We start from the raw sequence: 12,392 nt of genomic DNA, 5'->3' as shown, positions 1-12,392 counted from the left end.
AATTGTTTACAGTACTTTTATGGATGATTTCTTGGGATTCTCTAGGTATACCATCATGTCATTTGTGAAGAGTGATAGTTTTGTCTCTTCCTTCCCAGTTCTAATTCCTTTAATTTCTTTTTCTTCTCTAATTGCTGATGCTGACATTTCTAATACAATATTGAATAGTAGTGGTGATAATGGGCACCCTTGTTTCACCCCTGATCTTATAGGGAATGCCTCTAGCCTCTCCCCATTGAATATAATGCTTGTTGATGGTTTCAGATAGGTACTGCTAATTATTTTAAGGAAGAGTCCATTTATTCCTACACTCTCTAGTGTTTTTAATAGGAATGGATGCTTTATTTTTCAAAAGTTTTTTCAGCATCTATTGATATGATCATATGGTTTCTGATAGGTTTTTTGTCAATATTATTGAGCATACTAACAGTTTTCCTTATGTTGAACGAACCCTGCATTCCTAGAATAAATCCTACTTGATCATAATGTATTGTCTTAGTGATGACTTGTTGTAATCATTTTGCTAAGATTTTATTTAGTATTTTTGCATCTATATTCTTCAGGGAAATAGGTCTATAGTATTCTTTCTCTGTTTTAACACTTCCTGGTTTAGATAACAGTACCATATTGTTTTCATAGAAAGAGTTAGGCGGAGTTCCATCTTTCCCTACTTTTCCAAAGAGTTTGTATATGATTGGAACCAATTGTTCCTTAAATGTTTGGTAGAATTCACTCGTGAATCTATCAGGGCCTGGAGTTTTTTTGGGGAGTTCAATAATGGCTTGTTGAATTTCTTTTTCTGAGATAGGGTTGTTTAGGTATTTAATCTCTTCTTCATTTAACCTGGGCAACTTATATTTTTGTAAATATTCATCCATTTCACCTAGATTATCAAATTTTTTGGCATAGAGTTGGGCAAAATAATTTCTAATTCTTATTTTAATTTCCTCCTCATTGGTGGTGAGTTCAAATTTTTCATTTATGATACTAGCAATTTGGTTTTCTTCTTCCTTTTTTTAATCAAATTGACCAGAGATTTATCAATTTTATTGGTTTTTTTCATAATACCAACTTTTGGTTTTATTTATTAATTCAATAGTTTTTTTGCTTTCAATTTTATTAATTTCTCCTTTAATTTTTAGAATTTCTAATTTTTTATTTAATTGGGGATTTTTGATTTGTTCTTTCTCTTTTTTTAGTTGCATGTTTAGTTCATTGATTTCCTCTTTCTCCAATTTATTCATATAAGCATTTAGAGCTATAAAATATCCCCTGAGAGTTGCTTTGACTGAATCCCATAGGTTTTGGTATGTTGTTTCATTATTACCATTTTCTAGGATGAAATAGTTAATTCTTTCTATAATTTGTTTTTTGGTCCACTCATTTTTAAAATGAGGTTATTCAGTTTTAAATTTGTTCTGGGTCTATATATCCTTGGCCCAGTATTGAAAATGACTTTTATTGCATTCTTTTCTGAGAAAGATGTATTCACTATTTCTGCCTTTCTGCAGTTGATCATTAGGTTTTTATGTCCTAGTACATGGTCAATTTTTGTATAAGTTCTATGTACTGCAGAGAAAAAGGTATATTCCTTTCTATTCCCATTCAATTTCCTCCATAAGTCTACCATATTTAGTTTTTCTAACGATCTATTTACCTCCTTAACTTTTTTCTTGTTGATTTTATGATTTGATTTATCTAGATCTGAGAGTAGGAGGTTGAGGTCTCCCACTAGTAGAGTTTTGCTGTCTGTGTCTTCCTGTAGTTCTTTCAGCTTCTCCTCTAAGAATTTGGGTGCTGTTCCAACGGGTGCATATATATTCAATATTGAAATGACTTTATTATCTATGGTACATTTTAGGAGGATAAAGTTTCCTTCCTTATCTCTTTTAAGACTATTTTTTTTGCTTCTGCTTTGTCTGAGATAAGGATTGTTACCCCCTGCTTTTTTTACTTCAGCTGAAGCAAAATATGATTTGCTCCAACGTTTTACTTTTACTCTATATGTATCTCTCTGCTTCAAATGAGGTTCTTGTAAGCAGCATATTATCGGATTCTGGTTTGTAATCCACTCTGGTATTCACTTATGTTTTAAGGGAGATTTCATCCCATTCACATTCAAGTTTATGATTACTAATTCTTCATTGCTCTCCATGCTATCTTCCCTCCACTTTTATTTTTCCCCTTGCTCCCCCCTTATCCATATTCCCCAGTATTTTGTTTCTGAATACCACCCCCTTCAGTGTGTTTGCCCTCCTATATCACAGTCTCCTCTTTCTTTCCCATTTCCCTTTTTCCCTTTTTCCTTCCCTTCCTTTTGTTATTTCACCTTTTTCTCCCACTCACCTTCCCTTTCTCTGTCCCCACTCCCCTTTTCCCCTTTTAATAATTGAAAGGTTAGATGTTTTATAAGGTAACTGAATATGTGTAGGTTGACTTTTAGCCAAGTCTGATGAGAAGAAGATTCAGGTGTTTCTCACCTCCTTCCTTTTTCCCCTCTATTACCATAGGTTTTTTTTTTTACCTCTTAGTGTAGTGAGTTTTACCCCATTCAATCCCCTCCCTCCTCCAGTGTCTTTCGTGTCCCCCTTTTTTAAGGAGGTAGTGTGTTTTAGATCATTCTAAGTCATAGAAACTTTTGAGTGTCTGTCACTTCTAGTTTAGTATATTCTATAGAATAGAGTCAAAATTCCTGAGAGTTATTAGGGTCTTTCTCCCAAGTGGGGTTAAAGACAGTTACATCTCTTTAAATAGCAGTCTCATGGATAGTTCATGAATGTCCATCATTTCTGGCTAGGTATTTTCTCTCTGTTAGAGGTACAATTGTCAAGATTTATGAGAATCTCCCCCCCCATGCTGGGATATAGCCAGTTTCAACTTTTTTCCCTTTTACCTCCCCCCCCCCCGTTTTTTTACCTTTTCATGTGTCTCTTGAACCTCCTGTTTGATGTCCAAATTTTCTGTTTAGCTCTGGTCTGTCCATCAGAAATTTTTGGAATTCTTCCATTTCATTAAATGTTCATCTATTTCCCTGGAAGAGAAGGCTCAGCTTTGCAGGAAAGTAGATTCTTGGCTGCATTCCAAGCTCCCTTGCTCTTCGAAATATCTCATTCTAGGCCCTTCAATCCCTTAAAGTTGATGCAGCAACTTCCTGCGTGATCCTTACTGTGGCTCCTTGATATTTAAATTGTTTCTTTCTCCCTGCTTGTAGGATTTTCTCTTTTATCTGATAGTTCTGGAGTTTGGCCACAACATTCCTTGGTGTTTTCATTTTAGGATCTGTTTCTGGTGGGGATCGATGTACTCTTTCAATAACTACTTTCCCCTCCGATTCCATGATATCAGGGCAGTTTTCCTTCACTATATCCTGTAATATTAAGCCCAGGCTTTTTGTCTCTTCAATGGTTTCAGGAAGTTCTATAATTTTCAGCTTGCCCCTCCTCGATCTATTCTCAAATTTAGTGATTTTGTTGATGAGGTATTTTCTATTTGCTTCTATTATTTCCATTTTTTGATTTTGTTTTACTGACTCTTACTGTCTCATGGTGTCATTAGTTTCTGTAGACTCCATTGTTTTTTTGGGGGGAGGAGTTTTCTTCATTAACCTTTTGCAACTCCTTTTCCAATTGGTCAATTCTGCTTTTGAAAGAGCTTTCCATTTGACCAATTGAAGTTTTGAGAGAATTAATTTCTTTTTGCATTTGCTCATTTGAGGATCTGAGAGAATTATTATCATTTTGTAATTGTCCAATTGATGATCTGAGAGATTTATTCTCCTTTTGTGTTTGTCCAATTGTACTTTCTAAGGTTTTGTTTTCTTGTTGCAAGGTATTAATTTTCTCTCCCAAATTATTAGGCTCCTTCCTTATTTCTACAAGGAAGTCTTTCTGTGCTGGAGACCAGATTGTATTCTCCTCAGAGGTTTCAGGTCTCTCTGAGTTGGCGTCTTTCCCTTCCAGGAATTTTTCTATGGATCCACCTTTCTGCTGACCCTTCTTCATTATTCTAAGACCTTGAGTTGGAGGGGGCTGGTTTACCTGGGCTTGGGATCACTAAAGCCTTTACTGAGTGCAGTTTCTCTGGCTGGCCAATAGGAGGTGTTTGTTGCCCTGTCTGGAGTGTCTGTTATCATGGTTGAGAGGCCTTCTCCCTTTGCTGGGAAGGGAGGAATTGGAGCTATTGAATTCTTTTGCCTTCAATCAATGGTGGGTTTTACCCTGGCCTGAGGTCATTCCTCAGGTGGGCTGGTTCTTCTGCTCACACATCTGGGCCTGAGGGAAGAGACTTCAGTGCAATGGAGGAGTGCACTCAGAGTTTCTCAGAAGAGCCTAGGGATGGTGTCTGTAGCTCTAATGCACCAGAATTCTTTCCCCAGCCTGGTCTCCAAGCTCCAGGGGGACAGCACCAACACCAGCACATCTGCTTCCCCGTGGACCCAAGCCCCTTTCATCCAGCCCCACCGCTGATCCAGCAGGTCTGGTTTTTCAGCCCTCAGACTCCTGGTTCCAATTCAGCTGTTAATCTGGCCGATCCGGGGCTGATCCTCCCTCTGAGCCCAGACTCACCCACCTGAATTTGTCCAAAGCTGCTGCGGGAAACAGATCATGAGGTAGTTGATCTTTCTCTTGGCTTTTCTTTCTGGATTTTGTGGGTCGGATTTCTTTTAATAGGTTTTTTTTTTGTGTGTGATAGATGGGGAAAGATCAGGAGACTTTAGAACTGTGCCTGTCTTCTCTCTGCCATCATGGCCAGAAGTCCTGAGGTTACTTTGAATGGGATTTCTTTTTCTAGCTCTTCCTGTTGTATCATGCTAGTCATATGTAGAAAAGTTGAGGATTTATGAGGGTTTATTTTGTATCCTGCAACTCTGCTAAAATTGCTAATTATTTCCAGTAGTTTCTTGAATAAGTTTTGGGATTCTCTAGGTATAGCATCATGTCATCTGCAAAGAGTGAGAGTTTTTTCTTCCTTCCCAATTCTAATTCTTTCAATTTCTTTTTCTTGTGTAGTCACTGAAACTAACATTTGTAATATGATATTGAATAGTAGTGGTGATAATGGACATGCTTGTTCACCCCTGATCTTCTTGGGAATACCTCTAGCCTCTCCCCATTGAATACAATGCTTGTTGATGGTTTCAGATAGTTACTGCTTATTATTCTAAGAAACAGTCCATTTATTCCTACACCTCTAGTGTTTTTAATAGTAATGGGTGCTGTATTTTGCCAAAAGCTTTTTCAGCATCTATTGATATGATTATATAATTTCTCATAGGTTTGTTGTTGATATAATTTAGCATACTAACAGTTTTCTTAATCTTGAACCAACCCTGCATTCCTGGGATGAATCCTACTTGGTCAAAATTTATTATCCCAGTGATAACTTGTTGTAACAGTTTTGCTAAGATTTTATTTAAGATTTTTGCTTCTATATTCATCAGGGAGATAGGTGTCTAATTTTCTTTCTCTGTTTGAACCCTTCCTGCTTTACATACCAGGACAATTGTGGTCTCATAGAAAGAATTAGGTAGAGTTCCATCTTCCCCTATTTTTCTTTTTTTTTCTTTTCTTAATTTATATTTCTTTTATTTTTGTACAAATGATGTTTTCATGCATTATTAAAATAGTCTTATTTAAGAGTAACCATAATAGCCCCTTCCCCCCAAAAATATAGACCCTCATGAGAAATAAAGTAAAGAGGAAAAGATAAAAATAAAAAAATATATTATTAATCATATTATTATTATTAGTAGTAGTAGTAATAATAATAATAATAATAATAATAGCAGCTAAGGGACACATTGGATGGAACACATGCCCTGAAGTCAGGAGCACCCGAGCCCAAATCCAACCCCAGACAACCAGCAATCACCCAACTGTGCAACCCTGGGCAAGCCACCCCAACCACAGTGCCCTGAAAAAAACAAAAAAAAAAATAACCAAAAATAAAATAAAATGATAATATTAATAATAATAATAGTAAGGGCAGCAAGGTGGTGCAGTGGACAGAGCACCAGCCCCGGAGTCTGGACTGCCCAGGTCTAAATCCAGCTTCAGACACCCAACAGTCACCCAGCTGTGCAACCCCGGGCAAGCCACCCAACCCCACCCAAGCCCTTCCACCTCGCAACCCCATCTAAAATAACAATAATAATAATAATGTGCTCCAGTCTGTGTTCTAGAAAGGTAAATCACATTATTTAGGATAATAAGTCCATCATAAAAGCTACTTCCATAATTTTCCACTGTTTCCATTGCTCATCGCAATTCCCCCATTTCATACTTCCCCACTACCATACACTATATTTTCTCTCTCCTTTCACTCTGTCCCTCTTCTTAAATGTGCTGTAGGGTAGCTGAGTGGCTGCAACAGACTGAGGCCAAGAGGTTCCTAGCCCACCTACCACCCCTAAGGCTCAGTAACCACAAGGACCTTTGGTCCCAGGCAGGCCATCCAATCCCAGGTCCTTGCAAGTAGGAAAAAAGAAAATGTGTTATATTTGACCACTTTCCCCCATGGTCCACCCTCTCTTCCATCACACACTTCCACCCCATCCTCCTGTCCCTCTTCTCTCCTTTTTATTCTACATGTCTTTACCCCATTGAGTATATATGCTGTTTCCTCTCCTAGTCACCTCTGATGAGAGTGAAGGTTCCCTCATTCCCCCTTGCCTTCACCCCTTCTATAGCATTGCAATAGCTCATTGTAATAAAAAAAGTATATGAAATATCTTAGCCTAGTCTACCTGTCCTTTCTCTTACTCCCATTACATTTCTCTTTTAGCCATTGACTCCATTTTTACAATATATTATATCTTCAAACTCAGCTCTCTCCTGTGCTTCATCCATAAAAGCCCATTCTATCTGCTCTATTAAATGAGAAGTTTCCTATGAGTATTAACAGTATCATTTTTCCATGCTGGAATACATGTAGTTCATCATCAAGTCCCTCATATTTTACCCTTCTCCTCCACTCTCTTAAGCTTCACCTGAGTCCTGTACCAGAAAATAAAACTTTCTGTTCAACTCTGGCCATTAAAAAAGGAACATTTGAAATTCCCCTGGTTCATTGAAAGTCATTCTTTTTCCCTGAAAGAGGACATTCAGTTTTTCTGGGTAGTTGATTCTCGGTTGCATTCTGAGCTCTTTTTTCTTTTGGCATGTTATATTCCAAGCCCTATGAGGCTTTAATTTAGTTGCTGCTAAGTCCTGTGTGATACTGACTGCAGCTCCACGATATTTGAATTATGTCCTTCTGGCTACTTGTAATATTTTCTCTTTGACTTGGGAGTTCCAGAACTTGGCTATAATATTCCTGTTTTTTTTTTTTTGTATCTTTTTCCAGGGGAGATTGGTGGATTCTCTCAATTTCTATTTTGCCTTCTGCTTCTAGCATATCTGGGCAATTTTCCTGTAGTAATTCTTTAAAAATGATGTCAAGGCTTTTTTTCTGATCATGGCTTTCAGGTGTCCCAATGATTTTTAAATTATCTTTCCTAAATCCCTATTATTGGTAACTACATAGTCATATTTAAACATACTCATTGACTTTTAAAGATCTTTTCAACATAGTTCTATACTTCCTTTTCTGCTTCTTACACTTCCTTCCAACCTCCCTCCTTCCCCATCTCCCTTCCTTCCTTCCTTCCTTCCTTCCTTCCTTCCTTCCTTCCTTCCTTCCTTCCTTCTTTCCTTCTTCCTATCTTAATTCTTTCTTCCTTTATTTCTTTCCTTCATTTCTTGCCTTCCTTCCATCCTTCCTTCCTTTCTTCCTCCCTTCATCCATCCATTCTCCCTCCTTCATCATTCCTTTACTCCCTCTTCCTTCCTTCCATCCTTCTTCCTTCCCCTTCCATCTTTCCATTCTTCTTCCTTCCTTCCTTTCCTTCTTCCTTTCCTTCTTTTCTTCTCCCTTTCATTCTTTCCTTCCTTCTTTCCTTTTCTTCTTTCTCTCATTCTTTTCTTCTCCCTTTCTTTCTTTCCTTCCTTCTTTCCTTCTTTCTTCCTTTCCATCTTCCTTCCTTTCTTTTTTCCTTCTTCCTTTCTTTCTTTCCTTCTTTCTTTATTGCCTTCCTTCTTTCCTCCTGTCCTTCTTTCATTCTTTCATTCTCTCTCTCTCTCTCTCTCTCTCTCTCTCTCTCTCTCTCTCTCTCCTACCACAGATTGTAGAACAAAGTGGTCTAGGACCAAATCACAGACCACTAAGTCCTAAGTCTCAGCATAAAACAAAATGTCTATACAATCTATTCTATGGGAACAAAAATGGGCAAGAAAATTGTGCTATTCATTGACTGTTACTATTTTGATAGGGACCAAAAAAGTCATTTCTGAGGAAAAAAGCAATTAAAACGTTTCTTGAGCAGTTTCTGGGATCACAGAGGTGGCATCAGGTTTATTCTCCTCCCTGCTCCCACCCGGGATCCCCATCTCCCCCAGAGGTTGAGGGGCCTCCAATAACCCGAGCCCCCAAGCGGACAGGCTGGAGTAGGGACTGGTAGGCCCTGCGCATCCGGCCATCCGGGGCCTTTGGCCCGGGGAAGGCAATGGATTTCTCCAAGTTCCATGCATATGACTTCGAGGTGAAGGAGTGGATCAATGGGGCCTTCAAGGCAGTCACCAAGGAGGCTCCAGAGAAGGTGGACGGGCACATGGCCACGTTGGTGATGAAGCTGCAGCTCTTCATTCTGGAAGTCAACAACGCCGTGGAGGAAACCAGCCACCAGGCCCTCCAGAATATGCCCAAAGTTCTCCGAGATGTAGAAGTCCTTAAACAGGAGGCATCTTTCCTGCAGGAACAGATGCTTCTTGTCAAGGAAGATATTAAAAAAAATTTGAACAGGACACAGCTCAGTCAATGCAGGTACTGGTGGAGATTGATCAGGTGAAAACCAGAATGCAACTTGCTGCAGAATCTCTTCAAGAAGCAGATAAATGGAGCACCTTGAGTGCAGATATTGAAGAAACATTTAAGACACAAGATGTGGCTGTGCTTTCTGCTAAATTAACCAGTATGCAGAACAGTTCTATCATGCTTGTAGATACACCAGATTACTCAGATAAATGCATGAACCTTGAGGCATTGAAGAACAGGCTCGAGGCCATGGCTAGTCCACAAATAGTGGCTGCATTTAATTCTCAGTCTGTAGATTAGGCCAAAGTATTTGTTAAAGTTTTTACAGAAATTGACTGAATGCCTCAGCTTCTTGCTTACTATTTCAAATGCCACAAGGCACAACTTTTGGCATCCTGGCATTATCTTTACCAGAGTGATCTACCTTTAGACTGACAGTTGACTGAATTCTATGACACCTTGCTTGGTGCCTGGCACACCCAACTCCAGTGGTCTATGCAGGTCTTCAAGAACCCTCATGAGGTAGTAACTGTGCTTCTGATTCAGACATTGAATGCTTTGGTACCTTCTCTGCCAGTTTGCCTGTATTCTGGAGTGGAGAGAGCAGGGCCTGACACTAGGCTCACAAAGCTCCTGGTGCTCTATGACACCACTGCTCACTTTTCCAAGGGCCTGGAAATGGCACTTCTCTTGCACTCCTGAGAAAACAACTTGGTAAAGGTCACAGAACTTGTGGAAGCTGTGTATGGCCCCATATATATGCTATCAGCTACAGTATGGAGAAACGGAAGAGAGTCATCTCCTCATTCAGATCAGTGATGTCCCTTTGGAACATTGGGAAGTTATTGACTATGTTCAAGAGCTGAGCCACTCAGTGAATAAACTCTTTGGTTTGGCTTCAGGAGCTGTAGATAGATGCATCAAATTCACAGATGGACTGGGGGCTTGTGGAATTTTGTCAGCCCTGAAATCTCTTTTCACAAAGTATGTATCTGATTTTACTAACACCCTCCAGTCAATCCGAAAAAAAGTGCAAACTTGATGATATTCCTTCCAGCTCCCTTTTCCAAGAAGATTGAACAGCTTTTCAGAACTCTGTTAGGATAATAACCACCTGTGGATAACTTTTGCATCATTGTGGGGATTTTGAACAACAGCTAGCAAACAGGACTTTGTCCACAGCTGGGAAGTATCTTGCAGATTCTTACAGCCCTCATAGTTTGACTGGCTTTCAGGATAGCAGCCCGATGGATAAGAAGAGCTCTGTTAAAAACCCATGGCAGGAATATAATTATCTTCAGAAGGAGAATCCAGTAGAATATGTCAGTTTAATGGAAGTACTTTATACTCTTAAGGAAAAAGGTTCAAGTAATCACAACCTGCTGTCTGCCTCTCATTTAGCCCTCACTTGTCTTAATCAGCAGGCTCACCAGTTGGCCTTTGATTCTGTTTTTCTACACATCAAACAACAACTTCTACTAATTTCCAAGATGGAGAGTTGGAACACAGCTGGAATTGGAGAGACTTTGAGTGATGATCTTCCCACATTTAGCATTACCCCTCTTGAATATATTAGCAATATTGGGCAATATATCATGTCCCTCCCACTAAATCTTGAGCCATTTGTTACCCAGGAAGATTCTGCTTTGGAATTAGCATTGCATGCTGGAAAACTGCCATTTCCTCCTGAGCAAGGGGATGAATTGCCTGAACTGGACAACATGGCTGACTGCTGGTTGGGTTCCATTGCCAGGGCCACGATGCAGACATATTGTGATGTGATCGTTCAGATTCCTGAGCTGACCTCACACTCAACAAAGCAGCTGGCTACAGACATCGACTATCTGATAAATGTGATGGATTCCTTGGGTCTCCAGCCATCCTGGGCCCTTCAGAACTTGGTGACTCTTGAAGATCAAGCCAGAAGATTATAGACAGGCAGCCAAAGGCCTCCCCCATCAACTTGCCAACAAAGTGGCCTCAATGAGGAATGTGAATTACTGATCTCACTATGCAGAGTTCAAAAGGGGATGAGAACTGATGGGCCAACAACAGTATTCCTATATGGATTTGGAACATTTTACCAACTTGACCAGGAATCAAAGCACCTCCTTGAATAGAAAGAGGGTCCAGATCCACTTGTATAATCCCCGAAGGGCTGTAGGTAGAGGAAATATTATTTATTAGGGTAAATATTTTAATTGGGGCAGCTAGGTGGCACAGTACATAGAGCACCAGCCTTGGAGTCAGGAGTACCTGGGTTCAAATCTGACCTCAGATACTTAATAAGTACCTAGCTGTGTGGCCTTGGGCCAGCCACTTAAACCCATTGCCTTGAAAAATCTAAAAAAATATAATTTTTTTAATGATCTGGTTTTTCAAATGGAATTAAAAAAAAATGAAATGAAGAAAACTAAAACTAAAAAAAAAAATTTCTCCAAGGGGTTTATGAATTAGTCACAAATAAAAAACAAAATTCTCTTGCAAGAGTTCAAAAAGGATTATAAAAATAAAAGAATAGTAACTATAACTTTGAATGTGAATGGGATGAACTCTTCCTTAAAAAAATGTAAGTGGATAGCAGAGTGGATTAAAAACCAGAATCCTACAATATGCTACTTTCAAGAAACTCATTTGAAGCAGAGATATAAAGAGATAAGGAAGGGAACTATATCCTCCTGAAAGGTACCATAGTCAATAAAGTAATTTCAATACTAAATATATATGCACACAATGGGACAGCATGCACATTCTTAGAGGAGAATTTGAAAGAGCTACAGAAAGACATAGACAGCAAAACTCTAACAGTGGGAGACCTCAACCTCCCACTCTCAGATTTAGATAAATCATAAAATAAACAAGAAGGAAGTTAAGAAGGTAAATAGATTGTTAGAAAACCTAGATATGATAGACCTATGGAGGAAAATGAATGGGGATAGAAAGGAATATATTATTTTTTCCTGCAGTACATGGCATTTACACACAAAAAAATGACCATATACTAGGAAATGAAAACCTAATGATCGATTGCAGAAAGGCAGAAATAGTGAATACATCATTCCCAGATCATAATGCAATAAAAATCATATGCATTACTGGGCCAAGGAGATAGAGACCCAGAACTCATTGGAAACTAAATAACTTCAATTTAAAGAATGAGTGGATCAAGCAACAAATTATAGAAAGAATAAATTATTTCATCCTAGATAATGACAATAATGATACAGAATACCAGAACTTATGGCATATACTCAAAGAAGCTGACATGGGTTATATAATATCATTACATGCTTACATGAATACATTAGAGAAAGAAGAAATCAATGAACTAAATATGCAACTAAAAATTAGAGAAAGAAAAAATTAAAAATTCCCCAATTAAATACCAAATAAGAAATTAATAAAATTGAAAGCAAGAAAACTATTGAATTAATTAATGAAACCAAGCACTAGTTTTATGAAAAAACCAATAAAATTGATAGACATCTGGTCAATTTTATTAAAAAAAGAAAGAAGAAAACCAAATTGCTAGTAGCATAAAT

General features: G+C 38.5%; 1 pseudogene; it reads left to right on the top strand.

Moving 5' to 3' along the window:
• Nucleotides 1-8,542: 8,542 nt before the first annotated feature.
• LOC141511248 (conserved oligomeric Golgi complex subunit 7 pseudogene) lies at nucleotides 8,543-10,854 on the top strand (annotated as a pseudogene).
• Nucleotides 10,855-12,392: the final 1,538 nt, after the last annotated feature.

Source organism: Macrotis lagotis, chromosome 2 (assembly GCF_037893015.1).
Source record: "Macrotis lagotis isolate mMagLag1 chromosome 2, bilby.v1.9.chrom.fasta, whole genome shotgun sequence".
In the NCBI taxonomy this organism is placed as follows: Eukaryota; Metazoa; Chordata; class Mammalia; order Peramelemorphia; family Peramelidae; genus Macrotis; species Macrotis lagotis.
This window is presented reverse-complemented; position numbering and strand designations above follow the sequence as displayed.